This window comes from Saimiri boliviensis, chromosome 5 (assembly GCF_048565385.1).
Source record: "Saimiri boliviensis isolate mSaiBol1 chromosome 5, mSaiBol1.pri, whole genome shotgun sequence".
Classification (NCBI taxonomy): domain Eukaryota; kingdom Metazoa; phylum Chordata; class Mammalia; order Primates; family Cebidae; genus Saimiri; species Saimiri boliviensis.
The window spans coordinates 43,173,104-43,195,244 of NC_133453.1; the positions used below are offsets into that span (position 1 = coordinate 43,173,104).

Genomic DNA, 22,141 nt, shown 5'->3' on the forward strand with positions numbered 1-22,141 from the left:
CTCCACCCCAAATCCACAGAATATACATTCTTCTCAGCACCACATCACACCTACTCTAAAATCGACCACTAATTGGCAATAAATCATTCCTCAGCAAATGCAAAAGAACAGAAATCATAACAAACAGTCTCTCAGACCACAGTGCAATTGAGTTAGAACTCAGAATGCAGAAACTAACTCAGAACCCCACAGCTTCATGGAAACTGAACAACTTGCTCTTGAATGTTGACTGGATAAACAATGAAATGAAGGCAGAAATAAAGATGTTCTTCGAAACCAATGAGAACGAAGACACAACATACCAGAATCTCTGGGACACATTTAAAGCAGTCTCTAGAGGAAAATATATAGCAATGAGTGCCCACATGAGAAGAAAGGAGAGATCGAAAATTGACACGCTATCATCAAAATTGAAAGAGCTAGAGGAGCAAGATCAAAAAAACTCAAAACCTAGCAGAAGACAGGAAATAACTAAGATCAGAGCAGAACTGAAGGAAATAGAGACACAAAAAACTCTTCAAAAAATCAATAAATCCAGGAGCTGGTTTTTTGAAAAGATCAACAAAATAGACCACTAGCCAGATTAATAAAAAAGAAAAGAGAGAATAACCAAATTGATGCAATAAAAAACGATAAAGGGGATATCACCACAGATTCCACAGAAATCCAAACCATCATCAGAGATTATTACAAACAGCTCTATGCACATAAACTAGTAAACCTGGAAGAAATGGATAAATTCCTGGACACCTGCAACCTCCCAAGCCTAAACCTGGAAGAAGCCGAAACCCTGAATAGACCAATAACATGGTCTGAAGTCGAGGCAGCAATAAAGAGCCTACCACCCAAAAAAAGCCCAGGTCCAGATGGGTTCACAGCTGAATACTACCAGACATACAGAGAGGAGCTGATACCATTCCTTCTGAAACTATTCCAGACAATCCAAAAGGAGGGAATTCTTCCCAAATCATTTTATGAGACAAACATCATCCTGATACCAAAACCTGGCAGAGACTCAACAAGAAAAGAAAATTTCAGGCCAATATCCATGATGAACATAGATGCAAAAATCTTCAATAAAATACTGGCAAACCGATTGCAACAGCATATCAATAAGCTCATCCACCATGATCAAGTAGGATTCATCCCGGGGATGCGAGGCTGGTTCAACATATGCAAGTCCACAAACGTAATTCACCACATAAACAGAACCAAAGACAAAAACCACATGATTATCTCGATTGATGCAGAGAAGGCTTTTGACAAAATTCAACAACCCTTTATGCTAAAAACCCTCAATAAACTAGGTATTGACGGAACGTATCTCAAAACAATAAAAGCTATTTACAACAAACCAACAGCCAATATCATACTGAATGAGCAAAAACTGGAAGCATTCCCTTTGAAATCTGGCACTAGACAAGGATGCCCTCTCTCACCACTCCTATTCAATATAGTACTGGAAGTTCTAGCCAGAGCAATCAGGCAAGAAAAAGAAATAAAGGGTATCCAAATTGGAAAGGAGGAAATCAAATTGTCTCTATTTGCAGATGACATGATTGTATATCTGGAAGACCCCATCATCTCAGCCCAAAGTCTCCTGAAACTGATAAACAACTTCAGCAAAGTCTCAGGATACAAAATCAACGTGCAAAAATCACAAGCATTCCTATACACCAGTAATAGACTTCAAGAGAGCCAAATCAAGAATGAACTGCCATTCACAATTGCTACAAAGAGAATAAAATACCTAGGAATACAACTAACAAGGAACGTAAAGGACCTCTTCAAGGAGAACTACAAGCCATTGCTCAACGAAATAAGAGAGGATACAAACAGATGGAGAAACATTCCATGTTCATGGTTAGGAAGAATCAACATCGTGAAAATGGCCATACTGCCCAAAGTAATTTACAGATTCAACGCTATTCCCATCAAGCTACCAATGACCTTCTTCACAGAACTGGAAAAAAACACCTTCAACTTCATATGAAACCAGAAGAGAGCCCGCATAGCCAAGTCAATTCTAAGCAAAAAGAACAAAGCAGGAGGCATCACACTACTGGACTTCAAACTATACTACAAGGCTACAGTAATCAAAACAGCATGGTACTGGTACCAAAACAGAGATATAGACCAATGGAACAGAACAGAGGCCTCACAGGAAATACAACATACCCACAACCATCTGATCTTCAACAAACCTGACAAAAACAAGCAATGGGGAAAGGACTCCCTGTTTAATAAATGGTGTTGGGAAAACTGGCTAGCCATGTGCAGAAAGCAGAAACAGGACCCCTTCCTGACACCTTACACCAAAATTAACTCCAGATGGATTAAAGACTTAAACATCAGACCTAATACCATAAAAACCTTAGAAGAAAATCTAGGCAAAACCATTCAGGACATAGGTGTAGGCAAGGACTTCATGACCAAAACGCCAAAAGCAAGGGCAACAAAAGCCAAAATAGACAAATGGGACCTAATCAAACTCCACAGCTTCTGCACGGCAAAAGACACAGTCAGTAGAGTGAATCGGCAACCAACAGAATGGGAAAAACTTTTTGCCGCCTACCCATCTGACAAGGGGCTGATATCCAGAATTTACAAAGAACTAAAGCAGATCTACAAGAAAAAAACAAACGAGCCTATTCAAAAATGGGCGAAGGATATGAACAGATACTTTATAAAAGAAGATATACAGGAGGCCAACAAACATATGAAAAAATGCTCATCATCACTGGTCATCAGAGAAATGCAAATCAAAACCACATTGAGATACCATCTCACACCAATTAGAATGGCGATCATTAAAAAATCGGGAAACAACAGATGCTGGAGAGGATGCGGAGAAATAGGAACACTTTTACACTGTTGGTGTTAATGTAAATTAATTCAACCATTGTGGAAGACAGTGTGGCGATTCCTCAACGACCTAAAAATAGAAATCCCATTTGACCCAGCAATCCCATTACTGGGTATATATCCAAAGGCTTATAAATCATTCTACTACAAGGACACATGCACACGAATGTTCATTGCAGCACTGTTTACAATAGCAAAGACCTGGAACCAACCCAAATGCCCAACGATGATAGACTGGATAGGGAAAATGTGGTACATATACACCATGGAATATTACGCAGCCATCAAAAAGGATGAGTCCACGTCCTTTGTTGGAACATGGATGAACCTGGAAACCATCATTCTCAGCAAACTGACACAAGAGCAGGAAATCAAACACTGTATATTCTCACTCATAGGCGGGTGTTGAACAATGAGAACACATGGACACAGGGAGGGGAACACTACACACTGGGGTCCGTTGGGGGGAAATGGGGGAGGGGCGGGGGGGTGGGGAGGTGGGAAGAGATAGCATGGGGAGAAATGACAGATACAGGTGAGGGGACGGAAGATAGCAAACCACACTGCCATGTGTGTACCTACGCAACAATCTTGCATGTTCTTCACATGTACCCCAAAACCTAAAATGCAGTAAAAAAAAAAAGTTTAAAAAAAAATACCATATATGAAGTTATAAGAACAGAACAGAGAGTTAATCCTACAACGAACTAATATTTTCAGATAATATTTAATTTAAAAACCTTTCCAAAGGACTACTATATTGATTCATTGTACTCAGAAAGCTAGAATATAATAATAAAATTTTGGAGCTTATATTAGAAATCCTTAGCCACAATTTCCATGAAGTAGATTAAAATGAAAATGATAAGTTAAACACAAAAAAGATCCTTATAATCGTAGACATTTTTATACTCAGTTTCTCAACTCCACTTTAAGAATGACAGTAAGTGTAAAAGAATCATTTAAAATGCAGAATATGGTACATGTACTCAATGGAATACTGAACAGCCATAAAAATAAACTATTGTTTCACACAAAAATACAGGTAAATCACACAAATATTATGTGGAGGGAAAGAGGCAAAACACAAAGATGCATATTATATGACTCATTTACACAAAGCTCAAAATGGGACAAACTAACCTATGGGGTCAGAAGTTAAGAGAGTGGTCACTTTTAGGATGAATCAGTAGCTAGGAGAAAGTTTGAGGGTGACTTCTGTGGTGCTGGCACCATTTTATTTCTTGATCTAAGTGCTGGTTACACAGATGGCTTTACTGTTTTGAGAATCCATCAGAGTATCCATTTGAGATTTGTACCTCTTTTCTGTATACATATTTCAAATAAAAGTTTACTTGCCAAAAAAAGTAGTAATGTCCATAAGCTTCCTTCTAATGAAAAGTTATTTTGCAGAAAATGTGTACCCCTTCAACAAAACCCGTGGGTTAATTTCTGATTGCATAAAACTTGATAGGTGACAAAATAGCACAACCAATACATGTTCTCCCAAAATGAGTAATATAATTATTAAATATGGTGCTGCATTGCCTAGTTAAAAGATGAAAAACCTGATTCAGAAATCCATGGTTAATGTTAGCATTACCTGTGAAACTGGACAAGTCACAAATGCTCCTTGGTTCTGTTCCAACTATTTGCAGCAAGAGTAAGTTTCTATAGTCTTCAACAGACCTAGTAAAATTGTTCCTTTCAGATCTAGGAAATCTTTCAATTTGGGAGTATGTAAAGTTTTGGGAAGGACAATCAAGTGGAAGCTGAGCAGCAGCAGAGCCTGAGATGTATACTTCCTCCATTATTCATCTTGACCTTTAAGTCAAAAGTGAGTTCAGGATTCTCCATTTGTGTTCATGCCAATTGTTTTAGATTCTGCTTGTAGATTCTCATCATGCTTCCATTGTGAGCAATAAAATAGGACAATTAAGAATTATTTCTACCTTGGAGGAACTAAAAATATAGAAGGAAGAACAACACAAGTACTCATACTCAATAATACCAGTCTTCACACAGGGAATATCTAAAGTGATATAGTAGTCTATAAAAAAGATATTCCACATATATATAAAATAAAAATATGTTTTCCTTCAATTAGCAATAAATCTGAACCTTGAAAGATGTATAGAATCACACATGAAGAATGTAAAGCAGGAGGGGAAAATATGTGGCAAATGCTAGGAAATGTCCAGCTAATGCGTGGTCCTTCCATCTTCCATACCCATGGTGGACATTACCAGTCGATCATTGCAATCTCTTGCTGAGCCAGTTCTGAGCCTCAGAATCCTTCTCAACATAGATCTGCTCATTTACCACAATTAGCAGAATAGTCATATAAGATGAAATCTATTTGGCATCCCTGGTGCAAGATAAAACACACAGATGAATAAAGACACATGAGAAAAGTAAGCAGTACAGTTTGGCGGGAGAGGCTATAAAGGAGCAACAGAATACAAGTCAGAAAATTTATGTTAAAGCCAGATCATGGAGTGATAGAGTAACCTGAATGTGTTCACAATTTTGAATTCTTTCCTATTCCTTACTGTCTACCAAATGAGGCTCAGTGTTAAATATCACTCTGTGCATGTATGTGAAATGAAAGGGTCCTATTCCTTACTGTCTACCAAATGAGGCTCAGTGTTAAATATCACTCTGTGCATGTATGTGAAATGAAAGGGTTCTAACTTTCTCCATCAGATGAGAGCTAGAGTTGAGAAAGCATACAATGGAGGTTGACAAGGCAGACATGGCATAAGGACAAGGGAGAAGAACAATTTTAGGTGCCAGTAATAGCCTTGTTGATAGTGGATCTGAGAAAGGAATCAAGGAAGCTAATGGGTTAGAATATGGTTGTTGAGAAATCAGAAAACACAAAAAAGGTAAGTACACAGGTTCATTAAGTGTAAGCAAAGATAAAATAGAATTATGATGAACAGATAAATGAGATAAGAGAGATTCAAAGTTTGTAATTTTGAGGCTGGAACATTAGTTCCTGGAGATTATATGACCCTTTGAGAGGCAGTGTTTAGAGGTGCTGACGGAGGATGACAATTCTGAGGAATGAGATAGTGAATAAGAATAATAAAACTAAAGAGTGTGAGAAAGTCCTGAAGAGCAGTGGAAAACAGTAATGTGGATGAGAAATGTCAGAATGCCAGCTGTCCACCAGCCTCCAGAAAGGAGTAGAGTTCCCTAAGATGACACCAGAACAAGAGTTTAAAGCTTTAGAATGAGGCATCAAGGAGAAGTGTGCTCACCCTTTCTCCTCAAAACTGGAATGAAGGGTAGGAGAATACACAAGACTATTTAAATATCATATAAGGGGCAGGTAGGCTGTGGCTATAGGGAAAGATAGAAAAAATAATAAAGAAAAAGGTAAGAATGTAGGGGAGTTTTGACACAAAATTTAACAGGCATTCCTAATTGGCAATCTCAGATACTATGAGGCCAAACAAACCTGGGCTTACTGAAGGCTTCATTTTCTCCCAGCTATTTTTAAAAACATAGGCTAAAACATTCTGAGCAGTTTATACCTAGGACAAGAATGGAGATGGGAAGATCTTTCCTACATGTCTTCAGTAAAACTAAGCTAATACATTTAGCAATAGACCACGTTTCCAATCAATTGCAAGAGTCTCAGTTCTCTTAAAGGCATCACGTCATTTCTGCTTCACTTTTGTTTCTTCAAATCTACAAGAATTTACAGAACATCAGAAGTTACCTTGACATTTCTTACAAAACTAAACATGCTCTTGTCATTTGATCCAGCAATTATACTTTTTGATATTTACCCAAGTTAGTTAAAAACTACATTCACACAGGAGCCTACACACCAATGTTTATAGCAGTTTTATGCATAATTGCCAAAATTCAGAGGTAACCAATATGTCCTTCTATAAGTGAATAAATAAACTGTGGTATATCTTTACAATGGAATATTATTCAGTGTTATAAAACAAAGGAGCTATCGAGCCACAAAAAGACATGGAGGAACTTTAAATGCACATTGCTAAGTGAAAGAAGCCAATATTAAAACACTATACATAGTTGAGTCCAACTATATGACATTCTGAAAAAGGCAAAACTATGTAAACAGTGAAAGATCGGGAGTTGGAAAGGGGAAAGAGGATGATAGGCAAAGCACAGGAGATTTTTAGGAAACTACTCTGTATGGGGTGAAACTACTCTTTATGGGGTGAAACTACTCTGTATGGAGCCATAATGATAGATACATATTATTATACATTGGTCAAAACCCATAGAATGGACAACACAACAACACAAAGGGTAAACACTGATTTAAACTATGAATCTCTAGCTATGGGTTCATGAAGAAAAAAATAAAAAATATAAATAACTGTGATCTTGATATATTAATATTGGCTTATCAAAGTAACAAATGCATCACACTAATGCAAGATGTTAATTATAGGGGAAGCTGATGTGGAAGGGATGTGAGGAATATATAGGAATTCTCTGTACTTTCTGCTCAAATTTTCTGTAAATCTAAAACTTCCCTAAAAAATAAAGTTTATGAACTTAAAAAAAAGCCCTGAGGTGTTGAAGAAATTTAACTACTTTCCAGGACTTTATTTCTGACTTATACCAAATTTTGAAATACACTTCTATGGTCATAGGTAGCAGTTTTTTCCATGATCTTCCACTAGAAGATTCATTGCATTTTGTTGTTTATTCACATGGCAAAGAAGTAGGCCATCTCCCTCATCTGATAAAACCAAACAAAGGGGACTATAAAGGAAGGTTGAGTGCTATGGTCCATTTGGGTTCCACATGTGAGGATCATTGGACCACACATTGGCTTACAAGTTGGGCCCAGATCATGGCATCTACCCTACCCTTCCTGACTGTGAATCCATTTTAGAAATGCTTATTCATCCTATTTCTAAAGAAGATGATGCAAGAGAATAGGATTTGCTCTTTCATCAGGACTTATTTGAAATAAAATGGAGCAGTTTGAGTTGTGCCAAAATGCCTTACCTAGCCTCAGTCTCACCACAACATACAAAGCAAAGTAACTTGAAAAAGTGAGCTTCTGGTGATTAAATGGAGAAGTTAGCGAACAAGCCTAAATAAAAATTCGGGTTTGAAAATGCATTTTATCTCACCTATGTTTTATGTAGACAGATCTCTAAACCTGACAATATTAAAATTATTTTATCACCAAAAGGGATGCTATCTGCATTTTAATCAACCAAAGAAGTTTTGCAAAATCTCTAAAGATGAATTGCCTTCCTGACCAGACATGGGGAAAGTAAATTGGGTGCAAAAGAGCTTCCATAGAAGGTGAAACAAACTCTCTTTTATTCATCTCAAAGTTTCAAGCTCTGATTCAGAAATGCTGCCAAGTTTCAAGGTGAAAAAAGGAAATTTCCCTTTCCCTCTAGCCAACTATTTCATTTACCCTTCTTAAGATACACTCTTTCCTTAGAAACTTAAAATCTTTTATATTTAAAGATGACCTTGCACTTTCTACTATAATACTTAGTAGACAAGAGAACAGTCTTCCACTGCCAGGTTTTAAACAGTTCTTGTAGAGAAGAAAAATAAATTGAGCCAGAGTTATTGCTTACACATATTTTCCTAGAATTCATCTCTAATAGGTATTTCTGGCTCACTCTCCAAAAATTATTACCTCAAAAGTAATGAAAAGGAAGCTTTAGAACATACTAATGCAGTTTTAAAAAATAATAATAATATATGTGGGTTTGGCTAATGGGAAGCAAAAATTAAAATTAAAAATAATATATGGATAATTTTGCCAAATAGTCTAATGGTTTTAAAGACTCTCTGGGGATACGAAATATAAAACCTGTTTCTTCTAACATTTTACTTGATCATGGACTGCATTCTTGAATTTAATATTAAGATCACTTGTTAGAATTACTATCTAGAAGAGGGGTCCCCAAACCCCCTGGCTACAGACTGGTATCAGTCTGTGGTCTGTTAGAAACCGGGCCACACAGCAGAAGGTGAACTGCAGGTGAGCAAGTGAGCATTAACACCTGAGCTCCACCTCCTGTCGGACCAGTGGTGGCATTAGATTCTCACAGGAGCTCAAAATTGTCTTCCATGAAACCAGTCCCTGATGCTGAAAAGGTAAAGGACTGTTGATTTAGAGCATACATTTGTTTGACATAAACTGTGACTCTAGACTATTTGTAAAGGTTGTTTTCAAAGATTTTTATAAAGCTACCCTATTCAGAGTTGACAGGAGATATAACAACATCTTGTGTTGGTGAAATGTTTTTCTTTTTAAGTGTTTAGGGTAGCATTGAGTAACAACTGCTTTTCAAAAATAGATATAAGAAATAATGTGGTACTAAATTCTTCTTTTGTAAAAGTTGACAATGGCATTAGAGATTCAAAAACTGAACAGAGTAGATATATAAGGCAATACATTTCCAATGAATAGTATTCAACATAAATGCATATGCACCAAAACAATATAAAAATTTCACAATTTTATTCATTGTCATATTTTCAAGATAAAGCAGGTTCTTAACAGAAATTTCACAATGGTCTCTTTCAATAAATCAGAGAAAATTACAACTGAACCATTGATTCTACTGTAGGTCAGAATGGTGACCAACTCTGGCTGATGGTCTTGACATATCCAGGCAAAACCAAGTCAGCTCTTCTTCAAATTCCCATCTCTTCCTCTGTGAAATAGGAAGTGTAGCAAGGAGCTCCATTGCCACTCACCCCTTTAAAGTCAAATTTCAATCATTTGTGATATATGTGTTTATATTTCCTTTGATTACTGTCTCCAGAATGGTATAGAAGTACCTATAGAAAGCTTTTAAAACTTTTTCAATTCATGATTTTTTTTTCTCAAGGAAACTGAAGGCATGCTGCATGTTATATTCTTTGTGATCCAGTACGTTTCAAGTTAAACTATCATTCATTTCCTGAAAAATCCTAGCCTTAGTCTTTTCCAATACTATAACTCAGGAAATAATAACTGTCTAAATTTTTTCTGCCACTACAGAATAAAACTGATATTACTAATGAAATGCATTTAGACCTCTTGTGATTCATTACTTGGTTAAGTGATTTTCTTCAGGGAAGCTAAAAGCTCTTCGAAAGTAGAATCACAGAGGCCCTTCCATCTAAGTGAGGAAAGCAGAAGGCAGCTTATCATACTCGATCTCTTGACACAGCCAAAGGGAAACTGAAACTCTAAAACATGCTTAGCTAATATCACCAGAAATAACAGAACTCAAACAAACTGAGCTCCCAGGCGAGAGCTTCTTCAGAAACATGCCGCTTCCTTCAAGCCCAGTGTAAATGCTAGATATTTTCATCTTTAACTTAACCTATCAATTTCAGCTACAATTTATGTAGCATATACAAATTTTAGAATGTAAAAACTATTAAACACACAGCTGAGGTAGCAACTGAAAACTGTTAAACTTGATTATTTTGTTGAACATTTACAATATACTTACTATTTAGGAAGCAAAGTTTACAAATTGTGCCAACATTCTGCTTTTTTCATTAATGCATATAAAACCCTTTATGCTAGATAGCATGCCCGTCTTTTGTCCTGAGATCCAGAATCTCACTTAAATTAGTCTATCGGAATGCTGGGAAGATGGCCGCCTAAGAACAGCTCAGGACTTCAGCTCCCAGTGAAAGTGCAGAGGGTTGAGTGGACGCCGCATTTCCAGACGAACTCTTATTGCCCACAGACCAGGAGATACCCAGGCAGAGGGGTCGCCAGCATGGCAGTCCCAGCCGGTGCGGCTGTTTTGGCCCCCGCGGGGCTGATTCCGCCCGCGCGGCTGCTGTGACCACACCCTGTTGCTGCGGTTCTCCCTACAAAAGCCACTGGTCTGGGAGCCCTCTTAGCTGGCGAGCAGAGCCCTGAGACGGCAGAGTTGCCCATTCATCTGAAATAGCGAGTCAGGCCAGGAGATTCGTAGGCAAAAAATCCGCCAGGAGCCGGCGCCGCAGTTCGAGCCGACTCAGTGAGTCGCAGCACGGGAGATCCCGGCGACCAGAACGCGGGGTCTTTCAACTTAAAAGAAAAGACTCTGAGTCAGGGAGCCAGGTGATCAGGCTCGGTTGGTCCCACCCCTCCACCCCCAACAACAACGAAAACAAAAACAGTAATTGGAAACCCTCTGGGTTGAGCCCTCCAAACCAAGCACAGCTGAACCAGGACGGTCCGGCTCCGTGGGGGAGGGGCTTCCGCCATTACTGAGACTCTCCACCGCTACGGAGGCAGGCTGCCGTTGCCGAGGCAACCCGCCGTTGCCGAGGCAACCTGCCACAACAGAAAGAATCCCTCATAACAGAGGCGGGGCCACCATTGCCGAGACAGTTCTAACTACGCCCATATAAAAAGGACTACAGGGAAGAGCTCAGGGCAGCTGGGCGGAGCCCACAGCAGCTCAGCAAAGCCCCTGTGGGCAGGCAGTGGCTAGGCGTGCTGCTAGCTGGGCGGGTCAGACCTGAAAGAAAAATCAAAAAAGGGAGTAGTGCAACGGAAACTCATAAAGCTCCAACTCTCTGGGACAGAGACAGACAACAGGTGGATAAACCCACAAAAATGGGAAGAAACCAGCGCAAAAAGGATGAAAACTCCCGAAACCAGAACACCTCTCCTCCTAAAAGGGATCACAACTCCTCACCAGCAAGGGAACCAGACCGGATGGAGAAGGAGGGTGATGAAATGACAGAATCAGACTTCAGAAGGTGGGTAGTAAGAAACTACAGTGAGATAAAAGAACATGTTCTAACCGAACGCAAAGAAAATAGGAACCTTGAAAAAAGATTGGACGAACTGCTGACGAGAATGGACAGCATAGAGAGGAGTATAAGTGAATTGATGGAGCTGAAAAACGCAACACGAGAACTTCGTGAAGCATGCACAAGCTTCAACAGCCGAATTGACCAAGCAGAAGAAAGGATATCAGAGGTCGAAGATCAACTCAATGAAATAAAAAGAGAAGGCAAGAACAGAGAAAAAAGCACAAAAAGGAATGAACAAAATCTTCAAGAAATGTGGGACTATGTGAAAAGACCTAATCTACGTCTGATAGGTGTACCTGAATGTGATGAAGAGAATGAATCCAAGCTGGAAAATACTCTTCCGGATATTATCCAGGAAAACTTCCCCAACCTAGCAAGGCAGACCAATATTCAAATACAGGAAATACAGAGAACACCACAAAGATATTCCTCAAGAAGAGCAACCCCAAATCACATAATCGTCAGATTCACCAGGGTTGAAATGAAAGAGAAAATGCTAAGGGCAGCCAGAGAGAAAGGTCGGGTTACCCACAAAGGGAAGCCCATTAGACTCACAGCAGATCTCTCAGCAGAAACCCTACAAGCCAGAAGAGATTGGGGGCCAATATTCAACATCCTCAAAGAAAAGAACTTTCAACCCAGAATCTCCTATCCAGCCAAACTAAGCTTCATAAGTGAAGGAAAAATAAAATCCTTTGTGAACAAGCAAGCACTCAGAGATTTCATCACCACCAAACCTGCTCTACAAGAACTCCTGAAAGAGGCTCTACACATATAAAGGAACAGCCAGTACCAGCCACTCCAAAAACTCACCAAATGGTAAAAGAGCATCAACACAATCAAGAAGCTGCATCAACTAACCAACAAAACAGCCAGCTAGCATCAAAATGACAGTATCAAATTCACACATAACAATACTATCCCTAAATGTCAATGGACTAAATGCCCCAATCAAAAGACACAGACTGGCAAATTGGATAAAAAGCCAAAACCCATCAGTGTGCTGTATCCAGGAAACCCATCTTACATGCAAGGATACACAAAGGCTCAAAATAAAGGGATGGAGGAAGATCTACCAAGCAAATGGAGAGCAAAAAAAGGCAGGAGTTGCAATTCTCATCTCTGATAAAATAGACTTTAAAGCAACAAAGATCAAAAGAGACAAAGAAGGACATTACATAATGGTAAAAGGATCACTGCAACAAGAAGAGCTAACGATCCTAAATATATACGCACCCAAATCAGGAGCACCCAGATACATAAGGCAAGTTCTTAATGACTTACAAAGAGACTTAGACTCCCACACAATAATAGTGGGAGATTTTAACACCCCATTGTCAATATTAGACAGATCATCCAGACAGAAAATCAACAAGGATATCCAGGACCTGAACTCAGACCTGGAACAAGCAAACCTAATAGACATTTACAGAACTCTCCACCCCAAATCCACAGAATATACATTCTTCTCAGCACCACATCACACCTACTCTAAAATTGACCACATAATTGGCAATAAATCACTCCTCAGCAAGTGCAAAAGAACAGAAATCATAACAAACAGTCTCTCAGACCACAGTGCAATCGAGTTAGAACTCAAAATGCAGAAACTAACTCAGAACCCCACAGCTTCATGGAAACTGAACAACTTGCTCTTGAATGTTGACTGGATAAACAATGAAATGAAGGCAGAAATAAAGATGTTCTTCAAAACCAATGAGAATGAAGACACAACATACCAGAATCTCTGGGACACATTTAAGGCAGTCTCTAGAGGAAAATATATAGCAATGAGTGCCCACATGAGAAGAAAGGAGAGATCGAAAATTGACACGCTATCATCAAAATTGAAAGAGCTAGAGGAGCAAGATCAAAAAAACTCAAAACCTAGCAGAAGACAGGAAATAACTAAGATCAGAGCAGAACTGAAGGAAATAGAGACACAAAAAGCTCTTCAAAAAATCAATAAATCCAGGAGCTGGTTTTTTTAAAAGATCAACAAAATAGACAGACCACTAGCCAGATTAATAAAAAAGAAAAGAGAGAATAACCAAATTGATGCAATAAAAAACGATAAAGGGGATATCACCACAGATTCCACAGAAATCCAAACCATCATCAGAGATTATTACAAACAACTCAATGCACATAAACTAGTAAACCTGGAAGAAATGGATAAATTCCTGGACACCTGCATCCTCCCAAGCCTAAACCTGGAAGAAGCCGAAACCCTGAATAGACCAATAACATGGTCTGAAGTCGAGGCAACAATAAAGAGCCTACCACCCAAAAAAAGCCCAGGTCCAGATGGGTTCACAGCTGAATTCTACCGGACATACAAAGAGGAGCTGATACCATTCCTTCTGAAACTATTCCAGACAATCCAAAAAGAGGGAATTCTTCCCAAATCATTTTACGAGACAAACATCATCCTGATACCAAAACCCGGCAGAGACTCAACAAGAAAAGAAAATTTCAGGCCAATATCCATGATGAACATAGATGCAAAAATCTTCAATAAAATACTGGCAAACCAATTGCAACAGCATATCAAAAAGCTCATCCACCATGATCAAGTAGGATTCATCCCGGGGATGCAAGGCTGGTTCAACATACGCAAGTCCATAAACGTAATTCACCACATAAACAGAACCAAAGACAAAAACCACATGATTATCTCAATTGATGCAGAGAAGGCTTTTGACAAAATTCAACAACCCTTTATGCTAAAAACCCTCAATAAACTAGGTATTGACGGAACGTATCTCAAAACAATAAAAGCTATTTACGGCAAACCAACAGCCAATATCATACTGAATGGGCAAAAACTGGAAGCATTCCCTTTGAAATCTGGCACTAGACAAGGGTGCCCTCTCTCACCACTCCTATTCAATATAGTACTGGAAGTTCTAGCCAGAGCAATCAGGCAAGAAAAAGAAATAAAGGGTATCCAAATTGGAAAGGAGGAAATCAAATTGTCTCTATTTGCAGATGACATGATTGTATATCTGGAAGACCCCATCATCTCAGCCCAAAATCTCCTGAAACTGATAAACAACTTCAGCAAAGTCTCAGGATACAAAATCAACGTGCAAAAATCACAAGCATTCCTATACACCAGTAATAGACTTCAAGAGAGCCAAATCAAGAACGAACTGCCATTCACAATTGCTACAAAGAGAATAAAGTACCTAGGAATACAACTAACAAGGAACGTAAAGGACCTCTTCAAGGAGAACTACAAGCCATTGCTCAACGAAATAAGAGAGGATACAAACAGATGGAGAAACATTCCATGTTCATGGTTAGGAAGAATCAACATCGTGAAAATGGCCATACTGCCCAAAGTAATTTACAGATTCAACGCTATTCCCATCAAGCTACCAATGACCTTCTTCACAGAACTGGAAAAAAACACCTTCAACTTCATATGGAACCAAAAGAGAGCCCGCATAGCCAAGTCAATTCTAAGCAAAAAGAACAAAGCAGGAGGCATCACACTACCGGACTTCAAACTATACTACAAGGCTACAGTAATCAAAACAGCATGGTACTGGTACCAAAACAGAGATATAGACCAATGGAACAGAACAGAGGTCTCAGAGGAAATACAACATACCCACAACCATCTGATCTTCGACAAACCTGACAAAAACAAGCAATGGGGAAAGGACTCCCTGTTTAATAAATGGTGTTGGGAAAACTGGCTAGCCATGTGCAGAAAGCAGAAACAGGACCCCTTCCTGACACTTTACACCAAAATTAACTCCAGATGGATTAAAGACTTAAACATCAGACCTAATACCATAAAAACCTTAGAAGAAAATCTAGGCAAAACCATTCAGGACATAGGTGTAGGCAAGGACTTCATGACCAAAACGCCAAAAGCAATGGCAACAAAAGCCAAAATAGACAAATGGGACCTAATCAAACTCCACAGCTTCTGCACGGCAAAAGAAACAGTCAGTAGAGTGAATCGGCAACCAACAGAATGGGAAAAACTTTTTGCCGCCTACCCATCTGACAAGGGGCTGATATCCAGAATTTACAAAGAACTAAAGCAGATCTACAAGAAAAAAACAAACGAGCCCATTCAAAAATGGGCGAAGGATATGAACAGATACTTTACAAAAGAAGACATACAGGAGGCCAACAAACATATGAAAAAATGCTCATCATCACTGGTCATCAGAGAAATGCAAATCAAAACCACATTGAGATACCATCTCACACCAATTAGAATGGCGATCATTAAAAAATCGGGAAACAACAGATGCTGGAGAGGATGCGGAGAAATAGGAACACTTTTACACTGTTGGTGTTAATGTAAATTAATTCAACCATTGTGGAAGACAGTGTGGCGATTCCTCAACGACCTAAAAATAGAAATCCCATTTGACCCAGCAATCCCATTACTGGGTATATATCCAAAGGCTTATAAATCATTCTACTACAAGGACACATGCACACGAATGTTCATTGCAGCACTGTTTACAATAGCAAAGACCTGGAACCAACCCAAATGCCCAATGATGATAGACTGGATAGGGAAAATGTGGTACATATACACCATGGAATATTACGCAGCCATCAAAAACGATGAGTTCACGTCCTTTGTAGGGACATGGATGAACCTGGAAACCATCATTCTCAGCAAACTGACACAAGAGCAGAAAATCAAACACCGTATATTCTCACTCATAGGTGGGTGTTGAACAATGAGAACACATGGACACAGGGAGGGGAGCACTACACACTGGGGTCCGTTGGGGGGAAGTGGGGGAGGGGTTGGGGTGGGGAGGTGGGAAGAGATAGCATGGGGAGAAATGACAGATACAGGTGAGGGGACGGAAGGCAGCAAACCACACTGCCAAGTGTGTACCTATGCAACAATCTTGCATGTTCATCACATGTACCCCAAAACCTAAAATGCAATAAAAAGGAAAATAAAAATAAAAATAAAAAATAAATAAATAAATAAATAAATTAGTCTATCCCCTCTTCACCTCAAATACAACATAGCTACAGCCTAACTAGTCATTAGTCTCCCAAATCCCATGTCTCTAACCTTCTGAACTGCAACATTAAACTTTAATTCACAAGTGACCTTGCTTTCCAAGGAGACTCTAAATTCTTTCAGGGAATAGACCATGATTTAGACTTTTTAAAATCTCTCACAGAAACTGATGCTTAATACTTTACAGTCAGAATCTGCTCAAAAAAGCCGGGCACAGTGGCTCACACCTATAATCCGAGCACTTTGGGAGGCCAAGGTCCCCAAAGTGAGTCCAGGAGTTCAACACCAGCCTGGGTAACAAGGAGATTTGGGGCTGAAATGATGGAGTTTTCTAAATATACAACCATGTCACCTGCAGAGACAATTTGACTTCCTCTCTTCCTATTTCAATACCCTTTATTTCTTTCTCTTGCCTGATTGCCCTGGCCAGAACTTCCAATACTATGTCGAATAAGAGTTGTGAGAGAGGGTATCCTTACCTTGTGCCAGTTTTCAAAGGAAATGCTTCCAGCTTTTGACCATTCAGTATGATATTGGCTGTGGGTTTCCCATAAATAGCTCTTAGTATTTTGAGATAGGTTCTATCAATGCCTAGTTCATTGAGAGTTTTTAGCATCAAGGGGTATTGAATTTTATTGAAGGTCTTTCTGCATCTATTGAGATCATCACGTGGTTTTGTCATTGGTTCTGTTTATGTGATGGTTTATGTTTATTGATTTGCATATGTTGAACCAGCCTTGCATCCCAGGGATGAAGTCAATTTGATTGTGGTGGATAAGCTTTTTGATGTGCTGCTGGATTTGGTTTGCCAGTACTTTATTGAGGATTTTCACATCAATGTTCATCAGGGTTATTGGCCTGAAAATTTCTTTTTTAGTTGTGTCTCTGCCAGGTTTTGGTATCAGGATGATGCTGGCATCGTAAAATGAGTTAGGGAGGAGTCCTTCTTTTTCTATTGTTTGGAATAGTTTCAGAATGAATGGTACCAGCTCTGTCCTCTTTGTACCTCTGCTGTGAATCCTTCTGGTTCTGGGCTTTTTTTGGTTGGTAGAGTATTAATTACTGCCTTGATTTCAGAACTTATTGGTAGAGTATTAAGTACTGCCTCAATTTCAGAACTTGTTGGTCAATTGAAGGTTTCAACTTCTTCCTGGTTTAGTCTTGGGAGGGTGTATGTGTCCAGGAATTTATCTATTTCTTCTAGATTTTCTAGTTTATTTGTGTAGAGGTGTTTATACTCTTCTCTGATAGTAATTTGTATTTCTGTGGGATCAGTGGTAATATCCCCTTTATCATTTTTATGGTGTCTATTTGATTTTTCTCCATTCTTCTCTATTAGTCTGGCTAGTGATCTATTTTGTTAAATTTTTTTAAAATAATCAATCCTGGATTCACTGATTTTTGAAGAGATTTTTGTGTGTCTGTCTCCTTCAGTTCTGCTCTGATTGTAGTTATTTCTTGTCTTCTAATAGCTTTTGAATTTGTTTGCTCTTCCTTCTCTAGTTGTTTTAATTGTGATGTTAGGGTGTGAATTTTAGATCTTGCCTGCTTTCTCCTGTGGGCATTTAGTGCTATAAACTTTCCTCTAAACACTGCTTTAGCTGTGTCCAAGAGATTCTGGTACACTGTGTCTTTGTTCTCACTGGTTTCAAATAATTTATTTATTTCTGCCTTAATTTCCTTCAGGAGTACATTTTTCAGTTTCCATATAGTTGTGAGGTTTTGAGTGACTTTCTTAATCCTAAGTTCTAATTTGATTGCACTGTGGTCTGAGAGACTGTTTGTTATGATTTCCATTCTTCAGCATTTGCTGAGGAGTGTTTTACTTCCAATTAGTGGCCAACTTTACAATAAGTGCTATGTGGTGCTCAGAATAATGTATATTCTGTTGATTTGGAGTGCAGAGTTCTGTAGATGTCTATTAGGTCCACTTGGTGAAGAGCTGAGTTCAAGTCCTAAATATCCTTGTTAATTTTCTGTCTCGTTGTTCTGTTTAGTATTGACAGTGGGGTGTTAACGTCTCCTGCTATTACTGTGTGGGAATCTAAGTCTCTTTGTAGGTCTCTAAGAACTTGCTTTATGAATCTGGGTGCTCCTGTTTTGGGTGCATATATATTTAGGACAGTTAGCTCTTCTTCTTGCATTGATCCCTTTACCACTATGCAATGCCCTTCTTTGTCTCTTTAGATCTTCATTGGTTTAAAGTCTTTTATCAGAGACTAGGATTGCAACCAACTCTTGGGGTTTTTTTCATTTGCTTTAGCCTGGTAAATATTCCTCCATCTCTTTATTTTGAGCCTATGTGTGTCTTTGCACATAAGATGGGTCTCCTGCATACAGCACATCAATGGGTCTTGACTATCCAATTTTCTAGTCTGTGTCTTTAATTGGGGTATTTAGCCCATTTACATTTAAAGTTAATATTTTTATGTGTGAATTTGATCCTGTCATTATGATGCTAGCTGGTTATTTTGCCCGTTAGTTGATGCAGTTTCTTCATAGTGTCAATGGTCTTTACAATTTGGTATGTTTTTGCAGTGGTTGGTACCAGTTTTTTCCTTCCATATTTAGTGCTTCCTTCAAGAGCTCTTGTAAGGCAGGCCTGGTGGTGACAAAATTCCTCAACATTTGCCTGTCTGTAAGGGATGTAACTTCTCCTTCACTTATGAAGCTTAGTTTGGCTGGATATGAAATTCTGGATTGAAAACTGTTTTCTTTAAGAATGTTTAATATTAGCTCCCACTCTCTTCTGGCTTGCAGGATTTCTGCAGAGAGATCCACTGTTAGTTTGATGGGCTTCTCTTTGTGGATAACCCGACTTTTCTCTCTGGCTGCCCTTAACATTTTTTCCTTCATTTCAACCTTGGTGAATCTGGTGATTATGTGTCTTGGGGTTGCTCTTCTCGAGAAGTATCTTAGTGGTATTCTTTGTATTTCCTGAATTTGAATGTTTGCCTGTCTTGCTAGGTTTGAGAAGTTCTTCTGGATAATATCCTGAAGAGTGTTTTCCAACTTGGTTCCATTCTCCCCATCACTTTCAGGCATACCAATTAAAAGTAGGTTTGGTCTTTTCACACAGTCCCATAGTTTTCAGAGGATTTGTTTGTTCCTTTTCATTTTTTTTTCTAATCTTGTTTTCACACTTATTTCACTAAGCTGATCTTCAATCTCTGATGTCCTTTCTTCTGCTTGATCAATTAGACTGTTGATACTTGTGTATGTTTTACAAAGTTCTCATGCTGTGTTTTTCAGCTCCATCAGATCACTTATGCTCTTCTCTGAACTGATTATTCTAGTTAGCAATTCCTCTAACCTTTTTTAAGGTCCTCAGCTTCCTTGCGTTGGACTAGAATGTGCTCCTTTAGCTCAGAGGAGTTTGTTATTATCCACTTTCTGAAGCCTACTTCTGTCAATTTATCAAACTCGTTCTCTGTCCAGTTTTGTTCCCTTGCTGGCAAGGAGCTGTGTTCCTTTGGAAGAAAAGAGGTGTTCTGGTTTCTGGAATTTTCAGCCTTTTTGTGCTGGTTTTTCCTCATCTTCATGGATTTATCTCCCTTTAGTCTTCGATGTTGGTGACCTTCAGATGGGGTTTTGTGTAGACATCCTTTTTATTGTTGATGATGCTATTCCTTTCTGTTCATTAGTTTTCCTTCTAACAGTCAGTCCCCTCTGCTGCAGGTCTGCTGGAGTTTGCTGGAGGTCCACTCCAGACCATTTGCCTAGGTATCACCAGCAGAGGCTGCAGAACAGCAAAGATTGCTTCCTGTTTCTTCCTCTGGAAGCTTCATCTCAGAGGGGCACCCACCAGATACCAACCAGAGCTCTCCTGTATGAGGTGTCTGTCAACCCCTGCTGAGAAGTTTCTCCTGATCAGAAGGCATGGGGGTCAGGGACCCACTTGAGAAGTTAGTCTGTCCCTTAGCAGAGCTTCAGCACTGTGCCGGGAGATCCACTCCTCTTTCCATAGCCAGGACGCAGGGACATTTAAGTCTGCTGAAGCTGTGCCCACAGCCACCCCTTCCCCCAGGTGCTCTGTCCCAGGAAGATGGGAGTTTTATCTATAAGCCCCTGATGCGGGGGCTGCTGCCTTCCTTTCAGAGATGCCCTGCCCAGAGAGAAGGAATCTAAAGAGGCAGTCTGGCTACAGTGGCTTTGCCGAGCTGCAGTGGGCTCCTCCCAGTTCAAATTCCCAGTGGCTTTATTTACACTGTGAGGGGAAAACTGCCTACTCAAGTCTCAGTAATGGCAGACGCCCCTCCCGCTATCAAGCTGAGGTGTCCCAGGTCGACTTCAGACTGCTGTGCTGGCAGCAAGAATTTCAAGCCAGTGGATCTTAGCTTGCTGGCCTCCGTAGGGGGTGGGATCTGCTGAGCTAGACCATTTGGCTCCCTAGCTTCAGCCTCCATTCCAAAGGAATGAACAAACAGTTCTGTCTCACTGGTGTTCCAGGCACCACCAGGATATTTAAAAAAAAAAAAAAAAAAAAATCTCCTGCAGCTAGCTCGGTGTCTGCCTAAATGGCCACCCAGTTTTGTGCTTGAAATCCAGGGCCCTAGTGGTATAGGCACCTGAGGTAATCTCCTAGTCTGCAGATTGCGAAGACCATTGGAAAAGCATAGTGTCTGGGCCAGAATGCACCCTTCCTCATGGCACAGTCTCTCAAGGATTCCCCTGGCTAGGGGAAGGAGTTCCCCAACCCCTTGTGCTTCCCTGGTGAGGTAACGTCCCATCCTGCTTCGGTTCGCCCTCTGTGGGCTGCAACCCAGATGAGCAAAGTAACTCAGCTGGAAATGCAGAAATCACCTGCCTTCTGTGTTGATCTTGGTGGGAGCTGCAAACCGGAGCTGTTCCTATTTGGCCATCTTGCCAGCCACCAATCACAACTTTTTTAATGGCCTTTGTCATATCCATTTAGTTGGTTTCTTACAAATTCTATAATTTTGATATAGAATTCAAAAGACTTTAAAATCATAGATGCTTCAATTGTATGATTGTTACTGTGGAAAATCTCAAGAACATTTGAAGCTACAAATTGAAATAATAATAAACATTCTAAAATATTTTTTAAGTATTACCATAATTGATACTTTTATGTCACTTAATATAATCTCATTAGACTCTTTCTCAGTTTTTTAAATTAAAAAAATGTAAAGAACAAAAATTCTGGAAGACATTAATTCATGCATTGCTATAATCCAATATCGTTATGTTTAATTAAACAAATTACTTAGTAAATAAGTCCCTATCATCTTTCTAAACAATTTCCAGTCTACTTTTTAAATTATTTAATCAAAGTGTTGTTCTTTGCTCTTGAATGTTCTAAATTGGTATTACATTGGATGGTCCTATGAGGAAATGTTCCATTAAAGCAGAAAAGATAACAATGTATTTTTAAAAATCAAGCTAAGTCATTTTAACCATTCTCAAAGGTATATTTTTAATTAATGGAACTTATGATGTGATGTTTTCATC

At 39.2% G+C, this 22,141-nt stretch overlaps 1 protein-coding gene across 2 annotated transcripts in view; it reads right to left on the minus strand.

Moving 5' to 3' along the window:
• The window catches only part of PLCL1 (phospholipase C like 1 (inactive)), a 364,459-nt gene that overhangs the window by 313,612 nt on the left and 28,706 nt on the right, over positions 1-22,141 (minus strand). The gene's annotated exons all lie outside the window — the stretch shown is intronic.